Source organism: Protopterus annectens, chromosome 7.part0 (genome assembly GCF_019279795.1).
Source record: "Protopterus annectens isolate FY-2018-M chromosome 7.part0, PAN1.0, whole genome shotgun sequence".
NCBI lineage: Eukaryota > Metazoa > Chordata > Ceratodontiformes > Protopteridae > Protopterus > Protopterus annectens.
In genome coordinates this window covers 445,352,687-445,380,171 of record NC_056739.1, presented here as the reverse complement: position 1 = coordinate 445,380,171, position 27,485 = coordinate 445,352,687, and the positions used below count along the sequence as shown (strand labels likewise).

The 27,485-nt window shown below is 44.2% G+C and overlaps 1 protein-coding gene across 2 annotated transcripts in view; it reads right to left on the bottom strand.

The window, feature by feature from the left end:
* LOC122806522 (phospholipid scramblase 2-like) overlaps positions 1–27,485 on the bottom strand; it is a 727,109-nt gene that overhangs the window by 150,820 nt on the left and 548,804 nt on the right. The gene's annotated exons all lie outside the window — the stretch shown is intronic.

Sequence of the window (27,485 nt, the reverse complement as noted above, 5' to 3'; positions counted from 1 at the left end):
AGCTGGTGCAGTGCGTCAACTCACTGTTTACTTACACAACACTTACTACTTGAAGAAACCCATCCCCACACCTCAACACTATCATGACAAATGAATTAATGACTCATCTTGGGCTCAAATCAATCACCCTTCCTGCTAAGCTAAGCTGTTTTGTCATTACACTTGATTTTCTTGCATATCTGCAACAGATGCTTACCAGAGACCATCCCATGCTGTCTACCTGGTCCCGATTTCATTAAACAAATGAACAAATAAGCTTACAGAAGATTGTGGTCTTGTCTGTATAATGGACAATGGAAAGACAGCATTTCCATACCCCACACCTTACAGACACACACACTATCTACAGGTATGGATAAACCACTACTGAAATGTCCCACCACTTTCCATGGAAGAATATTTTGACATTCTTAATCTGTACTACCCTATCCTTAGTTTTATCCTGAATTCTATCCACTCACTTTCTTCAAACAATGAAGCATATTTACACAATATCCTTTTTTATTGTTACTCAGAATGTTGTTTGTCTTTCGGCTTTTCCCGGTAAGGGGTTGGTCTGCTATTGATTGGCAGTAGATTTTTACGAAACGTCGAGGTGCCAGCTCGACGCCCAACCTTCAACGAAGGCACGCCCATTTACGCACGCATGTCTTTCAAACACTACCCAACCACGGGGTGGACATGCAAACTCCACACAGAAGGCACTTCAAAACCCAGCCGAGAATCGAACAGGAGAACCTCTTGCTGTGAGGTCAGAATACATGTGCCAAAACTCAGCCTTTCCTCTTAATTTTACCACTCAACCACCTTATCTACTTCACATTGTTAGTATCTTTTTTAGCTGCCTTTCCTGTCCTGGTCACGAAAAACACTGTATTTCCAGAGGAGGGTTTAACAGTACAATGGAAGAATTAAGTACAGTGCATGCCAGGTTCAGTAACATCTGTGCAGATGGTTGCCCATAGTTATATATTAAATAAAATGACTCGGTTGGTGACTTGACCCAAAGAGAAACTTCATGCTATAGACTGGACCTTTAGAAGGAAAGTAATGCAGCATGGCACTTCTGGTATTTTTTCTCTTGGGTTCAAATAGAAGGCAACTAAAAAGAAAACAAACAAGCCAATCTGGTGGTCCCCTGCCATAAACAAACTCTACAACAGAAGGAGAAAACTGATGCAGAATAAGGTGAGGTCCCAAGACTGGAAAAACTCCCTTATCAGCCTCAACAAAAAGTTGAGATCCCTCATCAAATCCTCTAAAACTACCTATGAAAACAGAACTGCAGCAGATAGCAAAGACAACTGCAAGGCCTTCTATAGTTATGTAAAGAATCTCCATGGCAATACCCAGATTTGCTCTGAGCTACTGCACAACATTACCTCCTATACAGAGCCAACAGCATACGTCGTGGTCTGGGCCTAAGCAAGGAAGGCAATAAGAATGGAAATCCTTATGAGGTATTTGTTTCCCACAAGTTAAACAATTATTTACTTTGTCTGACATCGGCTGAGGCAAGAAAGAGTCCCCAATGGGGTACTTAGCTTTTTTCAAAGTCTTCGGTAGCTGAAATCTCTGGATCTGACCGACCGGCACTTGCGAACAGCTTCTGCTTCGGGCACCGCGCGGCAAGAAAGACAGAGGAAAATGGCGTCGGCTGATGCCTTTATACCCCAGAAGCTCTGATGTCGGGGAAAGTGCGACATCAGCCGAGGCCAGACCCAGACTTTGGAATCCGGCCGACCGAAGGGCTGCCTGAGGCAGGACAACCCATATGTTATGACTGCAGATGCATCCTTGAAGGACATCCGCAAGGCCTTCTATAGTTATGTAAAGAATCTCCATGGCAATACCCAGATTTGCTCTGAGCTACTGCACAACATTACCTCCTATACAGAGACAAAAGATATTGCCAATATACTGGCCGACAGATTCAGGGCCAACTTTACCCCCCCAAAGGACCAATCACAATACCAATAGATTGCCAGGCACCCAGTATTACTGCTGCACAGGTTAAAAAGTACAGTTTTGTACCTACCATAAATGTAGATGTTCGAGTGCTAATACAGCTGCAGTAATCACAGATGGATTTTCTGCCGTCAGGCGGGTCCTCGGTCGGCCGAATTCCAAAGTCTAGGTCCGGCGTCGGTTGTTGTCACTTTCTTTCCTGATGTCAGTGCGACAGGGGTATATAAGACACAGCCGACGCCATATTCTTCAGTCTTTCTTGCCCCAGATGTCAGGTGCCCCCAGAAGGAAGGCAATACATAAATTAAATATATATATATATATATATATATATATATATATATATATATATAGTCAAGCAATGCAATATAATCAAAAATCAGTAGTTGCAAGCAAATACACCATAAAAGGATAACCCAATCAGGTTGTATGAGGAGGTGTTAGCCACTAGGCCTTTACCAAGAGGGGAAGGAGGGAGGGAAACCTGTACTGCAGCTGTATTAGCACTCGAACATCTACATTTATGGTAGGTACAAAACTGTACTATGTTCATCATGCATACAGCTGCAGTAATCACAGATGGGTAGAATCCCAAAGCTACGCACAGGGTGGTAGGCACTAGGTGGAACTGGGAGCAGCCAGATGCCCTGCAACACAGCAGTGGCAAAGCCTGCTCTAGTTTTGGAATATAAAGGCAGGTGGTAGTGTTTTGTGAAGGTATGCTGCCTCCAAAATATCTTTGGTAGGGACTCCTCTGAGGAAGGCTGTAGAGGTAGCTGTGGCCCTTGTGGAGTGGGATCTGATGCCTATAGGAACAGGTTTGCCATGAAAGGAGTAACAAAACCGTATGCAATGGCCTATCCATTTTGAAATTGTCTGTTTGGAAATTGGCTTCCCTTGAGCTCCTACAGCATAGGACACAAGAAGTTGTTCTGATTTCCTGAAGGGCTGTGTTCTGTCCAAATAGTAACGTAGCTGTCTATGGATGTCTAAGGAATGTAGCAGCCTTTCCCCTTTGTTTTGAGGATTGGGGTAAAAGGTAGGTAAGTGTATGGCCTGATTTAAAGCTACCCTGGATACTACCTTAGGCATAAATGACGGGTTGGTTCGTAGGGAAACCCTGTCCTGATGGAAGATGAGAAAGGGCTGCACAGCCATGAGGGCTTGTAGTTCCGAAACCCTATGAGCTGAGGTAATGGCCAGAAGGAAAGCTGTTTTCCAGGACAAATATTGCAAATCTGTTGAGGCAGCTGGTTCAAAGGGAAGTAATGTTAATTTTTCTAGAATGTAGTTAAGATCCCAGGCTGGTATTGGTTGTTTCCTTGGAGGTCTTATATTCTTAGCTCCTCTGAGGAACTGTCTTAAAAGTGGGTGAGAGAATAAGGGTGGATCAGTGTTGTATTCTGCAGAAATGGCTGAGGCATGAATTTTGATGGAGGAGAATGAAAGTCCACTGTTCAACAGCTCAGCTAGATACTGTAATATCTGAGGCAAATTCAGTTTTCTAGGATCCTGGCCTTTTTTCTCATTCCAAGCACAAAAACGTTTCCGTTTTGCGGAGTAAGCCTTTCTAGTAGATGGCCTTCTGGCCTCCAAAATGACATCCTGCACCTCTTTGGAGAGTAGGGTCTGTTGTGGTGTTAAGGAATTTTCCATGCAGCCAGATTGAGAGTTTTCAGCTGACTGTGAAGAGTTTTGTAGCTGTGCTGAGTCAGTAGAAGAGGCATTAGAGGTAGGGTCCAGGGAGGAGCATGTGTTAGGCTCCTCAGGAGTGGGTACCAGTGTTGTCTTGGCCAGTCTGGAGCAATCAGTATCATCTTTGGTCTGTCTGCTCTTGCTTTCAAGAGCACCTTGGGCAGAAGAGGCAAAGGTGGGAAAGCATAAACTGTCCATGCTGCCCAACTGAAAGAAAGGGCGTCCACTCTCCAGGCCTTTGGATGAAAGGTCCTTGAACAGAACTTTTTCAATTGATGATTCCTGTGGGAGGTGAAGAGATCTATGTCTGGTCTTCCCCATGCCTGAATTATCTTTGTAAACACTTGAGGATGCAACTTCCATTCGTGTGGATCTGTCATATTTCTGCTTAGATTGTCTGCCAGCGTGTTTTCCAATTCTGGCAAGTACTGTGCTTGAAGATCGATTTGCCATTCCAGAGCCAAGTTCCAAAGTGACATGGCTAGCCTGCACAGGGGGTATGAATGTGTTCCACCTTGTTTGTTTATGTACCACATTACTGTGGTGTTGTCTGTTCTTATCAATAATTGCCCTGGATGCAGGAGGTCCTTGGAAATTGTAATTGCACTTATCACTGCTAGCATTTCTTTTTGATTGATGTGAAGGTGCTTTTCCTTTTGGGACCATTTGCCCTGAATGCACTTGTCTGTCATGTGCGCCCCCCAGGCGTAGTCTGAGGCGTCTGTTGTGATGACTTGATTTGCTTGAGGCTTGCAGAATGGAAGACCTGTGTTTGTTTGGCATGCTTGGGCCCACCATAGAAATTCCTTTTGCAAACATGGAATTATTGGTATTATTGTTTCCAAACTGTGGCTGTGTTGAGATCATAGGTTTTTTAGGTACCATTGAAGTTTCCTCATATGCAACTTTGCACATGGGATTAGAAGAATGCAAAATGCCATGAAGCCCAGAGCCTGCAGGATTTTCCTTGCAGTGAGCCTGGTACAATTTGCTAGTATTTTGAAGTAATGAGTTAGTTGCCCTTGTTTTTCTGGTGTAAGATAGCCCATCTGGGTGTTTGTGTCCAAGTTGGCACCCAGGAAAGTTATTTTCTGAGATGGTGTTAGCCTGGATTTTTCCTTGTTGACTGTGTATCCCAGAGAATTCAATAACCGTGTTACATAAGCCAGATGTTCCAGAAGTATGTGCTTGTTGTCCGCTTGGATCAGGCAGTCGTCCAAATAAGGGTAAATTTGTATCCCTTGAAGTCTGCAGTAGGCAATTACTGATGCCAGGCATTTCGTGAATACTCTGGGCGCAGTAGATAAGCCAAAGGGCAATGCAGAGAATTGATAGTAGATTGAACCTGCAAGAAATCTGAGGTATCTTCTGCAGCTTTGTCTGATTGGGACATGCAGGTATGCCTCCTTGAGGTCCAATGTTACCAGCCAAAACTCCTTGCCCAGCATGGGAAGAAGCTGCTGTAATGTGAGCATCTTGAATTTTGGTACGAGTAGAAATGCGTTTAGGATGGATAAGTCCAAAATGGGTCTCCAGTCGGTTCCTTTCCTTGGTATCAGAAAAAGTCTGGAATAAAAACCTTGACCTTGTTCGTGAGTAGGTACCTCTTGAATAGCTTTCATGGCCATAAGCTTTGAAATTTGCATTTGAGCCTCTGCCCTTTGATTGTGTGGCAGGTTCGGCATGCCTCTCATTTTTGGAAGGGTGTGAAAATGAAATCTGTAGCCTCTGTTTATAATGTCCAGCATCCATTTGTCTGTTGTGATAATATGCCAATTTCTTGTAAATAATGCCAGCTTTCCTCCCAAGGGTGCTGTCAGCTGAGACTTGCTTGGCATGAAAAGGGGGAAGTCATTGGGTTTGTTTCCTGTATTGCTGTGCTCTGTCCTCGCCACCTCTTGGTGCTGGAGTTTGCCATTGTCTGCCTCTATATGATCCTTGAGGTTGTCCTCTGCCCCTTGTGCGCCTGTATCTACCTCTTTGTGGCTTGTCCGTGGCTGGAAAGGACCAGTTCTTTGAAGGCCAATTTCTGCTAAAACGTGGTGGTTGAACCTGTAGAAAAGCTTTGACAGTTTGCATAGATTTAGCTTTTTCTTCCATTTTCCATAGTATCTCCTCAGCATTAGTACCAAATAGTACATCCTTTTGTAAAGGAGCATCTAGTAGCTTAGCTTTAACATGGTCAGGCAAGGTTTGTTCCCTAAGCCAGGCATGTCTACGAATGACTGATCCTGTCACAGCAGCTCTACTTGAGGCCTCTAGGACATCATAGCCACATTGTAAGGTGTGTTTACCCACTTGTTCTGCACTATGCATCATATCCTGCAACTCCTTCAAATCTGGTTGTTCAGGTTGAGACATTTTATTTCTTAATTGTGATAACAGAAACTGCTGATATTTAAGCATATGGAACTGACAATTTAAGGCCCTCATGGCTAGGGTGGCCGAGGTATATACCTTTTCCCCCCGCCTTTCTAAGGATCTAGACTCTCTTTCGGAAGGTAGTGGATTCTTAGCAGTAGAGGCCTTCATTCCCTTGGAGAAATGGTTTCAGGGTCAGCATTATGGCTTTTGTAAAGAAATTGGTGAGAGTTAGGAACTCTGTAGTACCTATCAGGCTTGACTGGGGCAGGAGGCAGGGAATCCGGATTTAGGCAAGCCTCCGAGTAAACATCATCAAGTATGTCCAAGACAGGAGGTATCGCCAGAGGTCTGTGCTGAGGTAACAAAAGAAATTCCCTTAGTCTTTTCTTGGAATCAGAAAAGTCTTGGCCTTCCCAATGGAAGTGTTCCCTCAAGGTGTGCAAGGTTTCCCCAAAAGAAAAATCCTCTGCGGGAGATACAGAAGGAATGGACTGCTCAGCATCCGAATCTTCAAAAGGGGAGTATGAGTGTTCCTCTTCATCAGAATGTTCTGAAAAAATGGAATCCTGGTCAGAAGAGGGAGAAGCTTCCTCCACTCTGGGTCTCTTGTCTGGAGGGGGGGCTGGGAACCCCTGATAAGAGTAATTAAATCCTCAGCCATTTTTAGCATCTGCTTTTTAGGCATGGGGCCTGGAGATGGGCCCTGTGCAACAGGCCTCTTGGGATGCATGGCTGATTTGGACTTAGTAAAAGCCTTAATGGAGAAGGAAGATGAGGGTCTAAAGACACCATGGGTGGAAGTGGACCTATCCACATTAGGAAGCTCAACACTCACAGTGGCTTCGGTGGTTGTAGTCTGGGTATGGGCCGAGGAACCTGCGGTCTCTGTTACAGAGGACACCGCCAAAGAAGTGTCATCGGTAGTCAGTGGCTGCGTAGGCGCCTCGCTGAGAACCGGACCACGTGTAGCCGGTTTTGGCGTGGTGTCGGTGGAGACCGCGAGCCTCGCGTGTTGGTCTTTGTCCTTGCGTTTTTGGACAAAACGGTAGTCGGAGTATCCAACGACATTTTATAATCAAAGGCTTTACCAAAAAAGTGCTGGGTGAACTCCGCCCGACGCTTAATAGCGCGTTTATTGAAAGTAGCACAAAAGCGACAGGCCGAGACGTCGCAGTCTGGGCCTAAACAAGGTATGCAGAGGGAATGGAAATCCTTATGCGGTATTTGCTTCCCACAAGAAATACAATTGTTAACTTTGTCTGACATCGGTCTGAGGCAAGAAAAGTTTCCCCAACGGGGTACTTAGCTTTAAAGAAGACTTCGGTTTCCAATTATTCGTAATTTCAGGAGCTGGCCGACCGGCACTTGCGAACTGCTTCTGCTTCGGCACTGCGCGGCAAAAAAAGACTGAAGAATATGGCGTCGGCTGTGTCTTATATACCCCTGTCGCACTGACGTCAGGAAAGAAAGCGACAACAACCGACGCCGGACCTAGACTTTGGAATTCGGCCGACCGAGGACCCGCCTGACGGCAGAAAACCCATCTGTGATTACTGCAGCTGTATGCACGATGAACATCAGCACTGTCCAAGGCCAGAATACAGCTTCCATGGGACCTGACAATATCCTTGGCTGTGTTCTACATGAACTACAGAGTGAACTGGCACCTCACCTCTGTGCCCTGTTCAATCACAGCCTCACCTCAGGTTTTGTCCCTACCGAATGGTGCACTGCTACAGTCATCCCTCTCCACAAAGGAGGAGCAACTACAGACCCTGGAAACTATCACCCACATTAGCCTGATGAGTCTGATATGCAAAACTATGGAACACACAATCACGGACCTAATAAACAAGGATACAGGGCATCTCCAAACTCTGGATCCCACACAATTTGATTTTGTGAAGTGATGATCATGCCTGCTCAACTTATTACACTTCTTTGAGTCAGTCACCAGAGATGTGGATGAAGGCAAGGTGGTTCATACAGCCTACCTTGATCTGGCCAAGGTGTTTGAAACCATTCCCCATTCAGGAATCATAGAAAAACTCATGAAACCAGGCATCAACCCCTATATCACTAGGTGGGTTGCAAACTGCCTCACAGATAGAACTCAGAGTGTGAAAGTAGTGGCAAGTCAGACTGCCAACCAGTCACGAATGGAGTCCCACAGGGTTTGGTCCTGGGTCCTCTCCTGTTTGGTATGTATTTCTCTGAAGTCCAGGCCAACACAAAGGGTCATTGGCTGACAAAGTTCGCAGATGATTGCAAGTTGGGAGCTATTATTAACTCCACAAGTGATGTTGACATTCTACAGAAAGGCCTCATTGAGACCAACGACTGGTGTCAGAACCATGGCCTTAAGCTCAATGCCAAACAATGTGTCACCATCCCCTTTGGGAATAACCAGATTCCCATGAATTACCACATCGATGATAGTCCACTGCACACAAAAGGTGTTATAATCTGGAAACACAGGCTGACAGCAGCCTCTCATTTGACCACCACATTGCCACTGTGGTCAAAAAGTCTTTCTATGTGGCACATCTCATTACTAAAGGTTTTGCATCCAGGAAGAAAGAGGACACTGTCTCCCTCTACTCTTTCCTCATTAGGCCAGTCATCTAGTACAATGCCCCATTTGGCATGTACCTCACTAGACACCTGCAACAACTGGAGAGGCTGCAAAAGTACCTCACAAAGAGGATCCTAGGCCTTAAATACTTCTATATGGACAGACTCAAAAAACAACTATTCTCTGTCTCATATCGACTACTTCGAGGTGATTTCTGCTTGACATACAAAGCCATGTCTGATCCAGCTTTGTTAGAAATGCTACATCTAAAGAAATCCCAATCCCTCCGCACCACACACTCCAGTGACCTCAACCTCATTACCACAATCAATAGAACATGCTGGATGGGCAGGTTCATAACCCAGTGATTGCCCTTGCTATGGAATAGACTTCCCATACATGTCAAACAGAGTACGGCAATGGCCCTCTTCAAAAGAAACCTTGATGAGTGGATGGGGAAATAGAAAATTCACCCCGGGGATCACTCCAGTGGTTCTACTCGACAGAGGCACTGGGAACTAAGGTCGGGTGTCACGATGTTAGGGTAATCCTATGGGCTAGGTTTGTAAAGGCTCTAGGGTCATTAGCCTAGTATACACCTATGAACCTATAGTACTGATACAAAAATTTTAAATGTTGCTAGCATGCAGACATACCAGCACCATTCTCTCTTCTGCCTACTTGGCTACATGTTTTCAACATTGTGATGATACTTTTATCAGCAACGCAAACGAGGTTTGAAGCCCAGTAAAAAGATTTAAACATCCTAAGCAGCCACGCTCTGATATAGTTTGCTTAGATGAGTTTAAATGTATATGACCAAGATACATTCCCTTAAAATGGATTTTTAAAATCAAGTGCCACATCACTCACTAAAACAGGTGCATAGGTTCAACAATTCTTCTTGCTACTATGACTATTATGCTTGAAAACTGTACATATAGTGTGCCTACAAGAAACCAATAGCTATCAGGAGCAAAATATTTGGCTCTGAATGCAATGCAGCATTTAAATATACACCTGTCCATAACTACATCTGCAATAAAAGAACATAACCAGCTTATATCCCTGCACAAAAGAAATATGGACTCTTGGAACCGATTAGGATATACTTGCTGTTTATTTCAGATGTTTTGACTGAACTGCAACTGGGATACTTCATTAGATACTCGCATAAAAGCAGAAATTCTGGGCAGTCTCAAGATTTTATTCGTTAAATCTGCATACACCAATTACTTCAAACTCCATAACATCTGTACTAGAGGTAACAAAATATGCTGTACTTAATGGCATGGAAAGACAGATTAACACTTAATACAAATCTGTCTGTTGTGACCCATGCCAGGGAGACATCATATCGGTATAACCTTCATGTACTATGCACAAATGTTTGACTGTATGAATAGTTATTGTGCCAATATCCTAACACTCAGGAGCGAGTCATGCATTAATATACATTGTAACACTTAAGACTAGTAATCAAAACAATTGAGAAAAGAAGAGTTTAGATGGCTAAACCATATGGATAACAGGTAATGCCCAAATATATCTTCCTGCATTATATGACATTTTGAATAATGGCCTAGTTGTTGCACATCATTTAAACTTGCATTTTAAATATGCTGTTTGGTAAGGCAAAGAAAGCGCCAACCATTTGATATTTTTCCCAGTTAGTGCACATTTCTTATATAATCTAGGATTTGCTTATATACAGAGGAATGCTCTGGTTAATCAGAAAATGGAATCAATGGACACCACAGCAGAAACCACAATAAGGATTTTATAATAGTACAAAAAATCCACTAAAAAGCTAAATAGCATTTACAGTGAAAAACTAAAGAAAGAATGCTCAGAAATGTGAAGCATGGAAAAATGATAAATAAATATAAATTCAGTAAATGCAATCCATAAAACAAAAAGCTCAAAATGTAACAAGAGGTTTTTTTTTTTCTTATAAAGGCATTTGAAGGAGGCAAACCCCGTAAAAGGGGTCAGGTTTTATTGGAGAATGGGGTTAGCCAGGTGGTTGTTATGGTCTGTATGGATGCATTTGCAAAAGTATCCTCCAAGGTTGTCATGACTGGTGGAATGTGAAGGGTTTAGGCAGGCCCAGAATCTCTCCCACTTCTTACCTGGGCCTCAGAACTCCTTTGCCTCCCATTAGAAAACATGTCTCACTTAATGAGAGTCATCCCCAAATAAGACATTTTCTGGTAGAGATGCAGAGGATTGGATGTTCTCAGTGTCAGACTCTTACAGAAGGAGAAGACACTTGGTCAAGACAGGCCTAATTCATCTGCCTCAGTCAGGGGAACACAATTCCTAGGGGATCCTTGTCTTGAGAAGGTACACCTGAAACATCTGGTTGCAACACAGAAGGATGAGGGTCCATCAAGAAAACCACAAAATACTGAGCAAACCTCATGAGTATATGGGAGGGAACATGGAATAGATGTGATGACAATCCACCCAGCATATGCTATGGTAAAATACAGATTGTCCATTTTTGTCTGGACTGTTTGGCCATGGGGGGAGCCAAATTGCCTTTGAGGACTCAGGACATAGGAGGGCATCCAAGACCTTGATCCTGGAACTGCTGACATCCAAGGACAAAAATAGGGGGACACTATATACAGTGTACAATAACTCAGGCACTAGAACTAGGGGGCGCCTCAACATCAAGTGACTGCTGGATGTATTCAGCACAGGAGGATGTGCTATCATCCATGTATGGCGGAACCTCCACAGGGAAAAAGCCAGAGGTCCCAGTACAAGTAAACAGAGTTGAGGGCTGCAAAAGTGCCCCAATGGACATGCTTCCCTTTAGGCTAAGGTGGTCTTCAAACTCCAAGAGAAAGCTACTGACCACCGGGTACTCCTTTTTAGTGAGCTTCTCAAAGAGCTTTTTTTGTCTTTTTTTTTTTGTGGTGCATCTGAACTAGATTTGGTCGACCCTATGGCAGTCTTAGACAAGGCATTTAACTTTATCTAGGTAATCCTTTCATTGGTCTTAGTAAACCCTGCACAATGGTAATTTACAGCATCATGCACGGGGATGCAAGTAAAATTTCATTTGTTATAGAATTTTTTTATATAGAACTGCTTTTATATGCAGTTTAATTATTCACTTTCATACTTAGCTACCCCTGGCACTTGAAAGGTATTGCTACCCATCATTCAACATAGATACAGTAAACTGTCAGTTAAACAGTACCCATGAGGATCAACAGATGCCAGATAAAGTACAGTTTTGTACCTACCATAAATGTAGATGTTCGAGTGCTAATACAGCTGCAGTCATAACAGATGGGTTTTCCTGCCGTCAGGCAGGTCCTTGGTCGGCCGAATTCCAAAGAATAGGTCCGGCGTCGGATGTCGTCGCTTCTTCCCTGACGTCAGTGTGACAGGGGTATAAAAGAACCAGCCAACGCCATTTTCTTCAGTTTTTCTTGCCCCAGATGTCAGGTGCCCCCAGAAGGAAGGCAAAACATAAATTTATGTAATAATGCAATGCAATATAATCAAAAAACAGTAGTTGCAAGCAAATACACCATAAAAGAATACCCCCATGAGGTTGTATGTGGGGGTGTTAGCCATTAGGCCTGTCCCAAGAGGGGAAGGAGGGAGGGAAACCTGGACTGCAGCTGTATTAGCACTCGAACATCTACATTTATGGTAGGTACAAAACTGTACTATGTTCATCGTGCATACAGCTGCAGTCATAACAGATGGGTAGAATCCCAAAGCTAATAAAGGGTGGAAGGCACTAAGTGGAACTAGGAGGAGCCAGGATGCCCTGCAAGACTGCAGTGGCAAAGCCCGCTCTAGATTTGGAGTATAATGGTAGGTGATACTGCTTGGAGAAAGTATGAACAGAACTCCAAGTGGCTGCTTCCAAAATATCTTTGGTAGGAACCCCCCTAAGGAAAGCTGCAGAGGTAGCTGTGGCCCTTGTGGAGTGAGATCTGATGCCTGTAGGTACAGTTTTACCATGAAAAGAGTAACAAAAGCGTATGCAGTGGGCTATCCATTTTGAGATTGTCTGTTTGGAAATAGGCTTCCCTTCAGCACCTGCAGCATAGGATACAAAGAGTTGCTCTGATTTTCGTCTTTGTTCTGTCCAAATAATAATGGAGCTGTCTGTGAATGTCCAAGGAATGTAATAACCTCTCCCCTTTGTTTTGTGGATTAGGGTAAAAGGTAGGTAAGTGGACAGCCTGATTCAAGGCTACCCTGGATACTACCTTTGGCATAAAGGAAGGATTGGTTCATAAGGAAACTCTGTCCTGATGGAAAATGATGAAAGGCTGCACAGCCATGAGGGCTTGTAGTTCCGAAACCCTGCGTGCTGAGGTGATAGCCAGAAGGAAGGCTGTTTTCCATGACAAATATTGCAGTTCTGTTGAAGCAGCTGGCTCAAAAGGAGGCAGGGTCAGTTGGCTCAAAAGGAGGCAGGGTCAGTTTTTCTAGAATGAAATTGAGGTCCCAAGCAGGTACTGGCTGCTTCCTTGGGGGTTTTATATTCTTAGCCCCTCTGAGGAACTGTCTTAAGAGAGGGTGAGAGAATAAAGGAGGATCAGTGTTGTACTCTGCAGAAATGGCTGAGGCATGGATTTTGATGGAGGAGAATGAAAGTCCACTGCTTAGCATCTCAGCTAGGTACTGTAATATTTGAAGTAAATTCAGTATTCCAGGGTTCTGACGCTTTTTCTGATTCCAGGCACAAAACCGTTTCCATTTTGCGGAGTAGGCTTTTCTAGTAGAAGGTCTTCTGGCCTCCAAAATGACATCCTGCACCTCCTTGGAGGGTAGGATCTGTTGTGGATTTAAGGAATCCTCCATGCGGCTAGATTGAGTGTTTTCAGCTGACTGTGAAGAGTTTTGAAGTTCTGCTGAGTCAGTAGGAGAGGCATTAGGGGCAGGATCCATGGTGGGGAATGCGTCAGGCTCCTCAGGAGAGGGTACCAGTGTTGTCTTGGCCAGTCTGGAGCAATGAGAATCATCTTTGGTCTGTCCGCTCTGGCTTTTAATAGAACTTTGGGCAGCAGAGCATAAACTGTCATTGTTGTCCAACTGAAAGAGAGTGCGTCCACTTTCCAGGCTTGTGGATGAAAGGTCTTTGAGCAGAATTTTGTCAATTGGCAATTTCTGTGGGTGGCAAAGAGATCTATGTCTGGCCTTCCCCATGCTTGAATTATCTTTGTAAAAACTTGAGGATGCAACTTCCATTCGTGTGGATCTGTCATATTTCTGCTCAGGTTGTCTGCCAGCATGTTTTCCTTGCCTGGCAGGAACTGTGCTTGAAGTTGGATTTGTAATTCCAGAGCCATGTTCCAAAGAGACATGGCTAGCCTGCATAGGGGATATGAATGGGTTCCTCCCTGTTTGTTTATGTACCACATCACTGTGGTGTTGTCTGTCCTTATCAATAGCTGGCCTGGATGCAGTAGGTCTTTGAAAGCCATAATAGCATTTATTACTGCTAGCATTTCCTTTTGATTGATGTGTAGGTGCTTTTCTTTTTGTGACCATTTGCCCTGAATGCACCGATCTGTCTTGTGCGCCCCCCAAGCGTAGTCCGAGGCGTCTATTGTGATGACTTGATTTGCTTGAGGCTTGCAGAATGGGAGACCTATATTTCTTTGGCATGCTTGAGCCCACCACAGAAATTCCTTTTGAAGACATGGAATCAGTGGTATAATTGTTTCCAAACTGTGGCTGTGTTGAGACCATAAGTTTTTTAGGTACCATTGAAGTTTCCTCATATGCAGCTTTGCACAAGGGATTAGCAGGATGCAAGATGCCATGAATCTCAGAGCCTGCAGGATTTTCCTTGCAGTCAGTCTGGTGAAGGTTGCCAGTTTTCTGAAGTATTGAGTTAGCTGCCCTTGTTTCTCTGGAGTAAGGTAGGCCATCTGGGTGTTTGTATCCAAGCTAGCACCCAGGAAAATTATTGTTTGAGAGGGTATTAGTCTTGATTTCTTTTTGTTGACTGTGTATCCCAGAGAATTCAGCAACATTGTTACAAACGCCAGGTGTTTCAGAAGAATGTGTTTGCTGTCCGCTTGGATCAGGCAGTCGTCCAAATATGGGTATATTTGTATCCATTGAAGTCTGCAGAAGGCAATCACTGATGCCAGGCATTTTGTGAATACTCTGGGTGCAGTAGATAAGCCAAAGGGCAATACAGAGAATTGATAGTGGGTTGAACCTGCAAGAAATCTGAGGTATCTTCTGCAATCTTGTCTGATTGGGACATGCAGGTATGCCTCCTTGAGGTCCAATGTTACCAGCCAAGACTCCTTGCCCAGCATGGGAAGAAGCTGCTGTAATGTGAGCATCTTGAATTTTGGTACGAGTAAATATGTGTTTAGGATGGATAGGTCCAAAATAGGTCTCAAATCTTTGCCCTTCCTTGGTACCAGGAATAGTCTGGAATAAAAACCTTGACCCTGTTCTTGTGCAGGTACCTCTTGAATAGCTTTCATGTCCATGAGATCTGAAATTTGTTTTTGTGCCTCTGCCCTTTGATTGTGTGGCAGGTTTGCATGCCTCTCATTTTTGGAAGGGTGTGAAAGTGGAATCTGTAGCCTCTGTCTATAATGTCCAGGATCCATTTGTCTTTCGTGACAATATGCCAATTTTTTGAAAATAATGCCAGTTTTTCGCCTAAAGGTGCTGCCATTCGAGTCTTGCTTGGCATGCAAAGGGGAAAACCATTGGTTCTGCTTTCTGAATGGCTGTGAACTATCCTCACCACCTCTTGGTGTAGGTACTTGCCATTGTCTGCCTCTAAATGATCCTTGAGATTGCCCTCTACCACTCGGGCACCTGTATCTACCTCTTTGAGGTCTGTCCGTGGCTGGAAAGGACCAATTTTTTGAAGGCCAATTTCTACTGAAATGTGGAGGCTGTACCTGTAGGAAATCTTTCACTGTCTGCATTGATTTTGCCTTTTCCACCATTTTCTTTAATACCTCCTCAGCTTTAACACCAAACAATACATCTTTTTGAAGAGGTGCATCTAGTAATTTAGCTTTGACATGATCTGGTAAAGTTTGCTCTTTGAGCCAAGCATGTCTACGTATGACTGATCCTGTAACAGCAGCTCTACATGAGGCCTCTAAAGCATCAAAACCACATTGCAAGGTATGTTTCCCACTTGCTCTGCACTATGCAACAAATCCTGCAACTCCTTCCAGTCTGGTTGTTCAGGTTGTGACATTTTGCTTTTCAACTGCGATAACAAAAACTGTTGATACTTTAACATATGGAACTGACAGTTTAATGCCCTCATGGTTAAGGTGGCCGAGATGTACACCTTCTTCCCCCACCTTTCTAAAGCCCTGGAATCTCTCTCTGAATGTAAAGGATTTTTGGCAGTGGAGGCCTTAATTCCTTTGGGGCCCTGTGAAATAGTTTCTGGGTCAGCCGCATGGCTTTTGTATAGGAATTTGTGTGAATCAGAAACCCGGTAATACCTGTCAGGCTTGACTGGAGCTGGGGGTAAAGAATCTGGGTTAAGGCTGGCCTCTGAATACACATCATCTAGAATGTCTAAGACAGGAGGTATAGCCAGAGGCCTGTGCTGAGGGAGCAAGTGGAAATCCCTGAGCCTTTTCTTGGAGTCTGAGTACTCTTGGCCTTCCCAGTGGAAGTGTTCCCTCAAGGTATGCAAGGTTTCCCCAAAGGAGTAATCCTCAGGGGGGGAGACAGAGGGAATGGACTCCTCTGCATCAGAATCCTCAAAAGGGGAGTATGAATGTTCCTGGTCCTCAGAATGTTCTGAAGTAATGGAGGCCTGGTCCGAGGAAGGATATTCTTCCTCCACTCTGGGCCTTTTGTCCGAGGGGGGTTGAGAACCCCTGATAAGAGTAATCAAATCCTCAGCCATTTTGAGCATCTGCTTTTTAGGCATGGGGCCTTGAGAGGGGCCCTGTGGAGCTTGTCTTTTAGTATGCATGGCTGCTTTAGATTTAGTGAAAGCCTTAATGGAAAAAGAAGAAGAAGGCCTGAAGACACCTTGAGAGGTGGCAGGCCTGTCTAAACTCTGAGTTTCCCCGCCAAAAGTGGCTTCGGTATCTGTAGTTGGGATGTGGGCCGAAGAGCCTGCGACCTCGGGCACAGAAGACACCGCTAATGAAGTGTCATCGGTAGTCAGGGGCTGCGTAGGCGCCTCGCTGAGAACCGGAGCACCTGTAGTCAACTTTAGCGTGGTGCCGGTAGAAGTCACGGACCTCGTATGTCGGTCCTTATCTTTGCGTCTTTTACTCAAAACTGGAGTTGGAGTATCCGACGACATAATGTAATTACATTTTTTGCCAAAATAGTGTTGGGCGAACTCCGCCCGACGCTTAATAGTGTGTCTGTTGAATGTAGCACAAAAACGGCAGGCCGAGACGTCATGGTCTGGGCCTAAGCAAGGAATGCAGAGGGAATGGAAATCCTTAAGCGGTATTTGCTTCCCACATGAAATGCAATTATTAACTTTGTCTGACATCAGTCTGAGGCAAGAAAAGTGTCCCCAACGGGGTACTTAGCTTTCAAGAAGTCTTCGGTTGAAAAATATTCGTAATCTCAGGAGCTGGCCGACCGGCACTTGTGAACTGCTTCTGCTTCGGGCACCGCGCGGCAAGAAAGACTGAAGAAAATGGTGTCAGCTGGTTCTTTTATACCCCTGTCGCACTGACGTCAGGGAAGAAGCAACGACATCCGACGCCGGACCTAGACTTTGGAATTCGGCCGACCGAGGACCCGCCTTACGGCAGGAAAACCCATCTGTTATGACTGCAGCTGTATGCACGATGAACATCTGTAGTTTCTGGTCGCTTGAGAGTTACTATTAAAAATAGGCCTGACTAATATTTTACCCTATACTAATTTGTTTGATCTGACTTGTTCTCAGGTTGGGGAGAGAGGGAAGGGAATTTATTCCTATCTTCCTTTTTAAAACTCTAAAAACATAAGGCATGTTTTTGCAGGGGGTGGGGGGAACAGAAAGTGCAACACATGAAAATTGTACTGTATTTCTTCAATTTTTTTTTTTTTTTTTTTTTGCTGGTTGCTAGAGAGTGCTGGTTACTTGAATTCTGGTTTACTCAGGAGCGGCCTTAGGTCAACTGGTGCCCTAGGCAAAAGGGTTACACAGCGTGCCCCCCACCACACCACTCAGTGCCCCCATCCTGGTCTACTTGCAGCAAATAAATACTGGAAAAGCGCTCCTGCTAGAGCGGCGCCCTAGGTGGCCGTCTAGTTGGCCTATGCCTAATGCCAGCTATGGGTTTACTGTAACTTTAAATTACTGTTCCCCAGTGGGGTACTTGCCTGCCAACTCTGGAGGCCAGGCATAACCAGTGGAATGATGATGCTTTCAGAATTGACTTATCACGAGTGAACTACAGCAAGACAGGATGGAGGGAGGGAAGGCCCTCTTATGTAACTCATGTCCTGACATCTAGGTGGGAAGGGTGGCCACCCAGCCACTAAGCTCTGGATATCAAGATGATCGGGCCTTCTGCAGAAAAAGCCCCAAGACTTATTACTGCAACAGTCAACTTTATTAATTTTCAAACTAATTTACATGATTTGTTTTCTGGTGTAACATAACTGTGGGGTATTAGGCAATTAATACATCTGTCACTTGTCATGTTTGTTCAAAATAACATCCATGACAGATATTGAAATCATTAGTAATGGTTACTCGAGTGATCACAAAACAGCAATTACTCAGAGAAAATGAAAAATAAAAAAAAAAATCCCTGAACAATTCAGACTATTTTTGCAGGTTGGGATTTGCTCTATAACCCAAATAAGTGAGGTTTTAATCAATACCTCTAGCTCAAAGACTTCTGTAGACTAGAATAAACATTACTTTACTGGATACCTCAATGTTATTCTTAATTTGTAAATATTTACTGGAAAAGCTCACCAAGACTTTGTCACAACTTGCTATAAGGGAAAATTAGTTTGCTTTTGCTTGCTTACATTTTGTACTACTTTACTGCCTTCTTCCATTTTGTACACTGTGAATTCTTGTATTCTGCTTTTAATTGCATATTAAAACTAGGAAAGAGACCACAGCTGTGTGTCTTGTGAATCACACATTTTTTTCAACCCTCCCTCCTTGGTGCTGTTGTGTTCTTAAACAGCTGTCTTTCTAGTTGCCTGTCCCTTATATTAATTTGACCACATATCTCCTTCTCTCCCCTTTCATTTGCTGTTGTGAGTAAACAAAATCATTTTGTGAAATCACTCCCCTTCAACTACTTAAATTTACTGGCTATCCAACTGTATTCTAAAGAACCAGAATACAAAGTGCCCACCCCCTTTCAATCTATCTTTCTATTAGAATTAGTGAATCTTCACTTGCACAGTTAAATCTTGTTACCCCCTCTTTCATATGCAATTGCTTAGTGCACACTGCAGTGCTTAGGATATTAACCCATTTTTTTTCATTATACTTTAAAAATCTGCAACATCTATTGCAAGACCACCAATTATTGGTGAGCCCACACAGTCTGCGTCTCAGTACTCATCTTGGAATTAGTACTTCTGTTTTTTTTTTTTTCTGGTGAGACAAGGAGCACAAGGACTTTACTTTCTAGAGACTGCTGATCACTGGAAAGCTTTATTACTGCTTCATAGGTGACAGCTTGAAATTTGTCCTTATATTCTGCTCCTGGTGAGAGAAGGAGCAGAGTGTACTGATTCCTGACTGGTTCTGGTTGGGCAGTGAGTTAGTCTGGTTGCTATTCAGGGCATCTACCAGGAAAAGGCTAAAACAAGCCCACAGATGTTTGCATCACCTGGGACAAGACTATGGATCACCAAACAGGCTGTGTCCTGCTTCTCATCTTGGGACTGGTGCTAATGTTTTGCTTCTGGTGAGAGAAGCAAAGGAGCATTGTATCTCAGCAGAGTGAAGGTGTGGTGAGACCAGCACTAGGAGTAGCCAGGCAGTAGCCATTCATGCGACTCCCCTCTTTTCATCATTCTTGACATGCTAATTCTTTGTTTTCATTTAAGTACTACTGATTTGTTTTTAACTTCAGAATATCTGCCTAAATACTTCATCCTTAAATGTTCAGGGTCTACTTATTAGTTTCCCCTCAATGCAGTGCCCTGTCTGTACAGATACAGACACCTTGAGTGACATTTTCCTGTAAAAGCATAATTAAAATTTCACCAATACCTAGTTGCACACAGAACTAGTTTGCAGTGACAAACACTGTCCCCAGAGTTGCAAACCAGATACTCCAGACATTGCTTTATATTCTCACTCCAACTGTTTAAACAATAAAAAAGGGTTTGTTGCCATGGATATGAAGTTTCCTACTATCTCCATTACCAGCTTGGTGGATATGGGCATCCTGAGGCAATGTAGAAATTGCCTTATGTTTACTGAAAACCAGTTCATTCTCAAACAAACTGATATGGTATGGGAGAGATGTATTTGCACAATGTCACTGGAGGCAAAGCTCTCACATAAAAGTACTCCTAATGCCAATAAAGTTGTCAGTAGTACACAAGCTGCACCCATCACACACAATTCAAAGCAGACATGCACACACATATGCTGAGGCACTTAAATGTTACCTTCCGAAACCCCAAAGACCTTACAGATGAAGTCCACAACAAATACCATCAGCAGCCCCAAATTCACTCTTTAAAAATAACACCCACATCAACACATACAGCCACATGTCTTACAGCCTCTACGTCTAGGCAAGCCACCATACAATTCAACATCTTGGCCATTGTAAACTCCATTGTGAGACACACTGATGTCCCTCTCACCAGGCTGAGTAAGGAGAAAGTCACAGTCAGTTACTTAGGGGCTAGGATCCACCACATTATGCACGCACTCAGATCACTGGACTACAAGTATCAGTATGACTCAATCATAATCCATGTGGGTGTAAATGATCTGAGACATATCTCCTAAGATTATATGAAGAGACATCATGGAGTTCTCGGAATGCGTGTCCCAGGCTGGTATCAGCCTAGTATTCAGCAGTATTTTACCTTCTCCAAGGATGATGCCACAGTTTGAACAAAAGATGATTAACTTTAATAATTGGCTTAAATTCTGGTGTCATTCTAAGGGGGTGTAATTTGTCAGAATGGAAGGAGATGGTCAACAGACCACACTGCTTTGCCAGGGACATCTGCACCCCTCCCCTCTGGGATTTTGAATATTAGCTAAAACATTGTCTTCCCCATAATGCCTTTTTTTAGGCAATGCCAAACTGAATGGACTTCCGATATAGCAAATAAAAACCAAGAAAAATAAAAGGTATAAAGTACAGTTTTGTACCTACCATAAATGTAGATGTCCGAACTGGATAGCATCTGCAGTCATAACAACTGGGTTGTCCTGTCGTCAGGCAGCCCTTCGGTCGGCCGGATTCCAAAGTCCGGGTCCGGCTTCGGCTGATGTCGCACTTCCCCCGACGTCATCTCTGCTGGTCTTCGGGTATAAAGGCATCAGCCGACGCCATTTTCTTCAGTGTTTCTTGCCCCAGATGCCAGTTGCCCTCTTGGAAGGCTAAATTTTGGGTAAAAATGCCAATGTTTCCCAAAGGATAGAAGGCAAACACAAAAAATAAGCATGTAGGTACATGTATACAAACAAATACACCCTAAGAGACTGCCCCCCACCAGCTAGCTATTAGGAGGGTAAATACCCTAGGAGTACCACAGAGGGAAGGAGGGAGGGTAATCCTGACTGCAGATGCTATCCAGTTCGGACATCTACATTTATGGTAGGTACAAAACTGTACTATGTCCTTCATGGATGCATCTGCAGTCATAACAACTGGGTAGAATACCATAGCCAACTAGGGAGGAGGAAGAATAGATTATGGTGTGGTTAGGATCCCTTGCAGTACAGCAGTGGCAAACCCTGCTCGGGATCTGGAATACAGAGGTAAATTATAATGCTTGGCAAATGTATGCACGGAGGTCCAAGTAGCCGCCTCAATAATGTCCTTGGTTGCCACTCCTCGTAAGAAGGCTGTGGTAGTGGCTGTTGCTCTTGTAGAATGAGGTCGTATGTTCTGTGGAATTGGTTTTCCATGGAAGGAGTAACAGAATTGTATGCAATTTCCTATCCATTTGGAGATTGTCTGTTTGGAAATTGCTTTTCCTTCCCTTCCTGTTGCATAGGCTACAAAAAGCTGGTCAGTTTTTCTGTTACTTTTGTTCTGTCCAGGTAGTAGCGTAGCTGTCTGTGTACATCCAAGGTATGCAGCATTCTTTCCCTCTGTTTTGTGGGTTGGGTAAGAAGGTAGGTAGGTGGATTGCCTGGTTTAAGGACACTCTGGATACCACCTTAGGCATAAATGTAGGATTAGTCCTCATGGACACTCTGTCTTGGTGGAAGATTAGGAAGGGTTGTACTGCCATTAGGGCCTGAAGTTCAGAAACCCTCCTTGCTGAGGTTATTGCCAGTAGGAAAGCAGTTTTCCATGAAAGATGCTGTAGGTCTGCTGTTGCTGCTGGTTCAAAGGTGCAGTGTCAACTTTTCTAGCACAAAGTTCAAATCCCAAGCTGGCAGTGGTGGTTTCCTAGGAGGTTTTACATTCTTGATCCCTCTGAGGAACTGCCTGAGTAGAGGATGTGAGAAGACAGGTGGATCAAAGCTGTATTCTGCTGAAATAGCTTATGCATGTATCTTGATGGAGGAATAGGACAGGCCTGTATGTAGAAGCTCTGCCAAGTACTCCAGAATGTTAGCCATATCTATATTCGACACATCCTTCCCTCTTTCAGCACTCCAAATGACAAACCTTTTCCATTTTCCTGCATAGTTCCTTCTTGTTGAAGGTCTGCGGGCTTCAAGGATAATGTCTTTAACCCTTTGGGAGAGATCTGGAATAGTTGCTGCTATGTGATGTGCCATGCAGTCAGCTGCAACGTTTTAGGTTTGGATGCATGATGCTGTAGTTGTTCTGAGTTAACATCAAAGGCATCAGGGGTATTGACCACATTTTGTCCCGAGACATGCTCCTCAGCAAAGGGTACCAGTGTTGTCTTGGCCAGTTTGGAGCTATCAGGATTATCCTTGGACGTTCCTCCTTGATTTTTAGTAATACCCTGTGTATCAAGGGAAGAGGTGGGAATGCATATGCTGTCAGGCCTTTCCAACTGAAGGAGAGCGAATCCACTTTCGATGCTAGTGGATGGAATGTCCTTGTGCAGAATTTTTTGAGCTGGTGGTTGAGAGGGGAAGCGAATAGATCTATCTGTGGCATTCCCCATTTCTTTGCGATGGTTTTGAAGATGTCTGGGTGTAGCATCCATTCGTGAGCATCCGAGGTGGTTCTGCTTAGCATGTCTGCTAGAGTGTTCTCCTTTCCCGGTACAAACATTGCCTGTAACTGGATGTTGTAGCTGAGTGCCAGGTTCCAAAGGTCCAAAGTCATTCTGCATAGGGGGTATGAATGAGTGCCTCCCTGTTTGTTGATGTACCACATGACTGTGGTGTTGTCTGTCCTTATCATCAAATGGCCTTCTTTGAGAAATGGTCTGAATTTTTGGATTGCCAGTTTTACTGCCAGCATTTCTTTTAGGTTGATGTGCAGGTGAAGCTGGTCCTGCGTCCACAATCCTTGCACGCATTTGTCCAGCATGTGAGCCCCCCATCCTAGGTCTGAGGCGTCTGTTGTGATGGTTTGGCTTGCTTGATATTTGTGAAAGGGTAAGCCTGGGTTTGACTGGCATGCTTGAGCCCACCATAGGAACTCCTGTTTTAGGCATGGAATTAGTGGAATTTCTGCTTCTAGGCTGTGCCTGTGTTGGGACCATAAATTCTTTAGGTACCACTGTAGTTTTCTCATATGCAGTCTGGCATGTGGAACCAAGATTATGCATGAAGCCCAAGGCCTGCAGAACTTTTCTTGCTGTTAGCTTGCTGTGGTTTGTTAGTGCCAAGAAGTAAAGAGGGAGATCTTTTTGTTTTTCTGCAGTTAGGAATGCCATTTGTTTTACTGTGTCCAATTCCGCGCCCAAGAATGTCCTTATTTGGGATGGAATCAGCCTTGATTTTTGCAAATTGACTGTGTATCCCAGTGCTTGTAGCAAGTAAATGACCCTTTGTAAATCTGTTGTCAGCTTGCTTTTGTTGTCCCCTTGTAGCAGGCAGTCGTCCAGGTAGGGATAAATTTGGATTCCCTGTAGTCTGCAGTGGGCGATTACTGATGCCAGGCATTTTGTGAATACTCTGGGCGCAGTAGATAAGCCAAAGGGCAATGCTGAGAATTGATAGTGCTCTGATCCTGCAAGAAATCTGAGGTATCTTCTGCAATTTGGTCGAATGGGGATGTGCAGGTATGCCTCCTTGAGATCTAGAGTTACCAGCCAACACTCCTTGCCCAGCATGGGAAGAAGTTGCTGTAGGGTCAGCATCTTGAATTTTGGGACAATGATGTATGTGTTTAAGGTGGACAGATCGAGAATAGGTCTCCAACTTTTTCCTTTCTTGGAACTAGGAATAGTCTGGAGTAGAATCCTTTGCCTTGTTCTGTTATTGGTACTCTTTCCACAGCTCTCATCTTTGTTAATTGGATTATCTGCTGTAGAGCTTCTGTTTTTTGATCTGGAGGTAGGTTTGGCATTCCTCTTTTGACTGGTATAGTGTGGAAGTGGAACCGGTAACCTTGGTCTATGGTTTGCAAAATCCACTTGTCTTTTGTGATATAGTGCCAGTTCTTTGAAAATAAGGTTAATTTTCCGCCTAAGGGTGCTGCTATTTGTTCCCTGGTAGGCGGAGTTAGAATCAAGTCACTGTGATTGCCCTGTTGTAGTGGTAGCGGCTGTGCCTGTGGCTCTGTTATTACCTTGCCACTGTCGTCCTCTGTAGGCACCCCCTCTGGATTGATTTCTGCCTCTGGAACGTCTATTCCTGCCCCTTTGGGATCTTGTGGAGTCAGGAAAGGACCAATTTTTGGCAGGCCAGTTCCTGCTAAACCTTGGGGGCTGGACCTGCAAGAAATCTTTAACCGTTTGTACAGATTTTGCCTTTTCTTCCATTTTCTTTATTACCTGCTGGGCAGGTGTACCAAACAAACTGGTCTTATCCATAGGAGCATCTAATAACTTAGCTTTAACATGATCCGGTAAAACTTGTTCCTTCAGCCATGCATGTCTTCTTATCACTGTGCCAGTCATGGCTGATCTAAATGAAGCCTCCAGTGCATCATAGCCACATTTTAAGGAATGGTTACTAACCTGTTGTATGTTATTTACCATTTCTAATAGATTTTTCTTATCTATAGAGTCATCAGAGGATAGCTTTCAGTTAACTGATCAAGCATAAACTCTTGGTATTGTATCATGTGAAACTGACAGTTTAAAGCTCTAGCTGAGAGAGTAGCAGAGGTGTAAACCTTTTTGCCCCATCTGTCTAAAGACCTGGCTTCCCTTTCAGAAGGAATAGGGTTTTTGCTGTGGTTGAGGCTACAGCCTTAGGGCCCTGGGATATAGTTTCGGGTCTGCAAGTGGGGCCTTGTATAGGTGATGATGAGTGTCTGGCACCCTGTAAAATCTATCTGGTTTGGCAGGTGCTGGAGGTAAAGAATCTGGTGCAGTGCAAACATCATTAAATGCATCGTCCACAACAGAGAGGACAGGAGGTATAGCTAAGGGCCTGTGTTGTGGTAGGTGCAGAAAGTCCTAAGTCTTTTCTGGAGTCTGAAAAATCCTGTTCCTGCCATTGGAATTGTTCTCTCATGGCATGTAAGGTTTCCCCAAAGGAGAATTCTTCTGGTGGGGAAGCAGCTGGAATGGATTCTTCAGCATCTGAGTCCTCAAAATTGGAGAAAGGAGCCTCTGGCTGGTCTGTAATATCTGAGTCTTCCGCAGAATCATCAGAGGACACAGGCTCGAGGGGCTCTGCTCTAGGTCTCTTTTCGGGGGGCTGAGAGGCCCTGTCTGGGTGAGATTGAGATCCCCTAATTAAGGATATTAAATCTTCTGCCAGAGTAAGCATTTGTGAACTAGAAGTGGGCCTGGTTGAGGGGGGTTTAACAGGCACTGACTTAGTAGATTTGGCTGCTTTAGCCCTGGCGAAGGCCTTAATAGACATGGCTGCAGGAGGCCTAGCAGCACCACGTGCTGGGGTAGAGACATCCAAAGGGATGGTGTCTGATAAGTCACTAGTAACCACTGTAGTAGGTAAAATTTCTGAGGCCGATTCAAGTAAGGTAACCGGAATCTCAGTAGTAGTCATTGATTCGGCTGTACTCTGATCAGTTTTCTCGGTTTCGGCCGAAACCGAGACACTCATGTTTGCTTAACCATGGTTTCGGCCGAAACCGCGGACCGCGAGTGTCGGTCTTTATCTTTGCGTTTTTTGGTAGATTGGGTAGTCGGAGGATCCGACGGCATAATGTACACAAAATCAGAACCGAAAAACTGTTCAGCAAACTCCGACCGACGTCTAAGCGTTCGTCGGTTGAAAGAAGCACAGGCCGAACAGGCTGCTACGTCGTGGTCTGGGCCTAAACAAGGCAAACAGTAAGAGTGGAAATCTTTATGAGGTATTTGTTTCCCACAAGTTAAACAGTTATTGACTTTTTCTGACATCGGCTGAGGCAAGAAAGAGTCCCCAACGGGGTACTTAGCTTTTAGAAGTCTTCGAAGGAGTATTCGGTAGTAGTAATCTCTGAATCTGACCGACCGGCACTTGCGAACAGCTTCTGCTTCGGGCGCCACGCGGCAAGAAAGACTGAAGAAAATGGCGTCGGCTGATGCCTTTATACCCGAAGACCAGCAGAGATGACGTCGGGGGAAGTGCGACATCAGCCGAAGCCGGACCCGGACTTTGGAATCCGGCCGACCGAAGGGCTGCCTGACGACAGGACAACCCAGTTGTTATGACTGCAGATGCATCCATGAAGGACATCTGCTCAATACTAGCAATCTAAACAAAAAAAAACTCCACTCCCTAGAAGCTCTGTTCACCCTAGAGAATGCTAACATCTATGTGGACAGAGTCATGGTTTAAAGCCAGGAGAGCACATCGACAGTGCAAGGCTATAATGCCTTCCATAAATTTACAACAGCTACTACACAGACAGGGACTAAAGGTGGAGGTGTCTCTATTTACATCAAAAATAAATATACCTCCAGGTTGGTCAAATAGGACAATGCACTTGAGCTGCTTCACGTTACAGTCACCATAGGTAAAATCCAATTCCACTTCCTTGCAAGCTATAGGTCCCCTCTATGACCCAGGAAACCCATGCCATGTATTTAAACTTATTGGAAATATTCACCATCCAATCTAATACTATATTCATGGGCGACTTTAATTACCACACTATTAACTGGGAATCCTATACAACACCAAACATACAGTCACAGAGATTCCTGGATTTCATAAACAAACTCCCTGGATCAGACTGTCAATACACCAACCAGAGGTGCAACTATACTTGATCTGGTTCTCAATAATATGGGAGTGTGCTGCACACTCCCTAGTGTAATGTCTTCCCTGCTAGGGTCAGACCACAAAATGGTCTCCTTTGAAGTAAAAAGTAACATGGACACCCAGCTAAACCTGGAATATTCAGGAACTACTCTAAGGATAACTTCTTGCTATTAACTGATAACCTGGTAAAATTTCAAGCTGCCATAAACCTTGACAACACTGGTGCCTATGTAGAACTGTTCACAGACACCATATACAAGCAAGTTAATAGCTGCATAGAGGCAGCTGTATTCACCAGGAAGAAGCATAGAACTTGCTCAGAAAACAAGCCACCCTGGTGGAATTATGAAATCAATAGGCTGTATGCCAGAAAAAAATCACAGAAAAAATTAGGAGATGCAGCACCCAGCAGGATAAAAACACTCAAATGAAACAATTCACACAACAAAT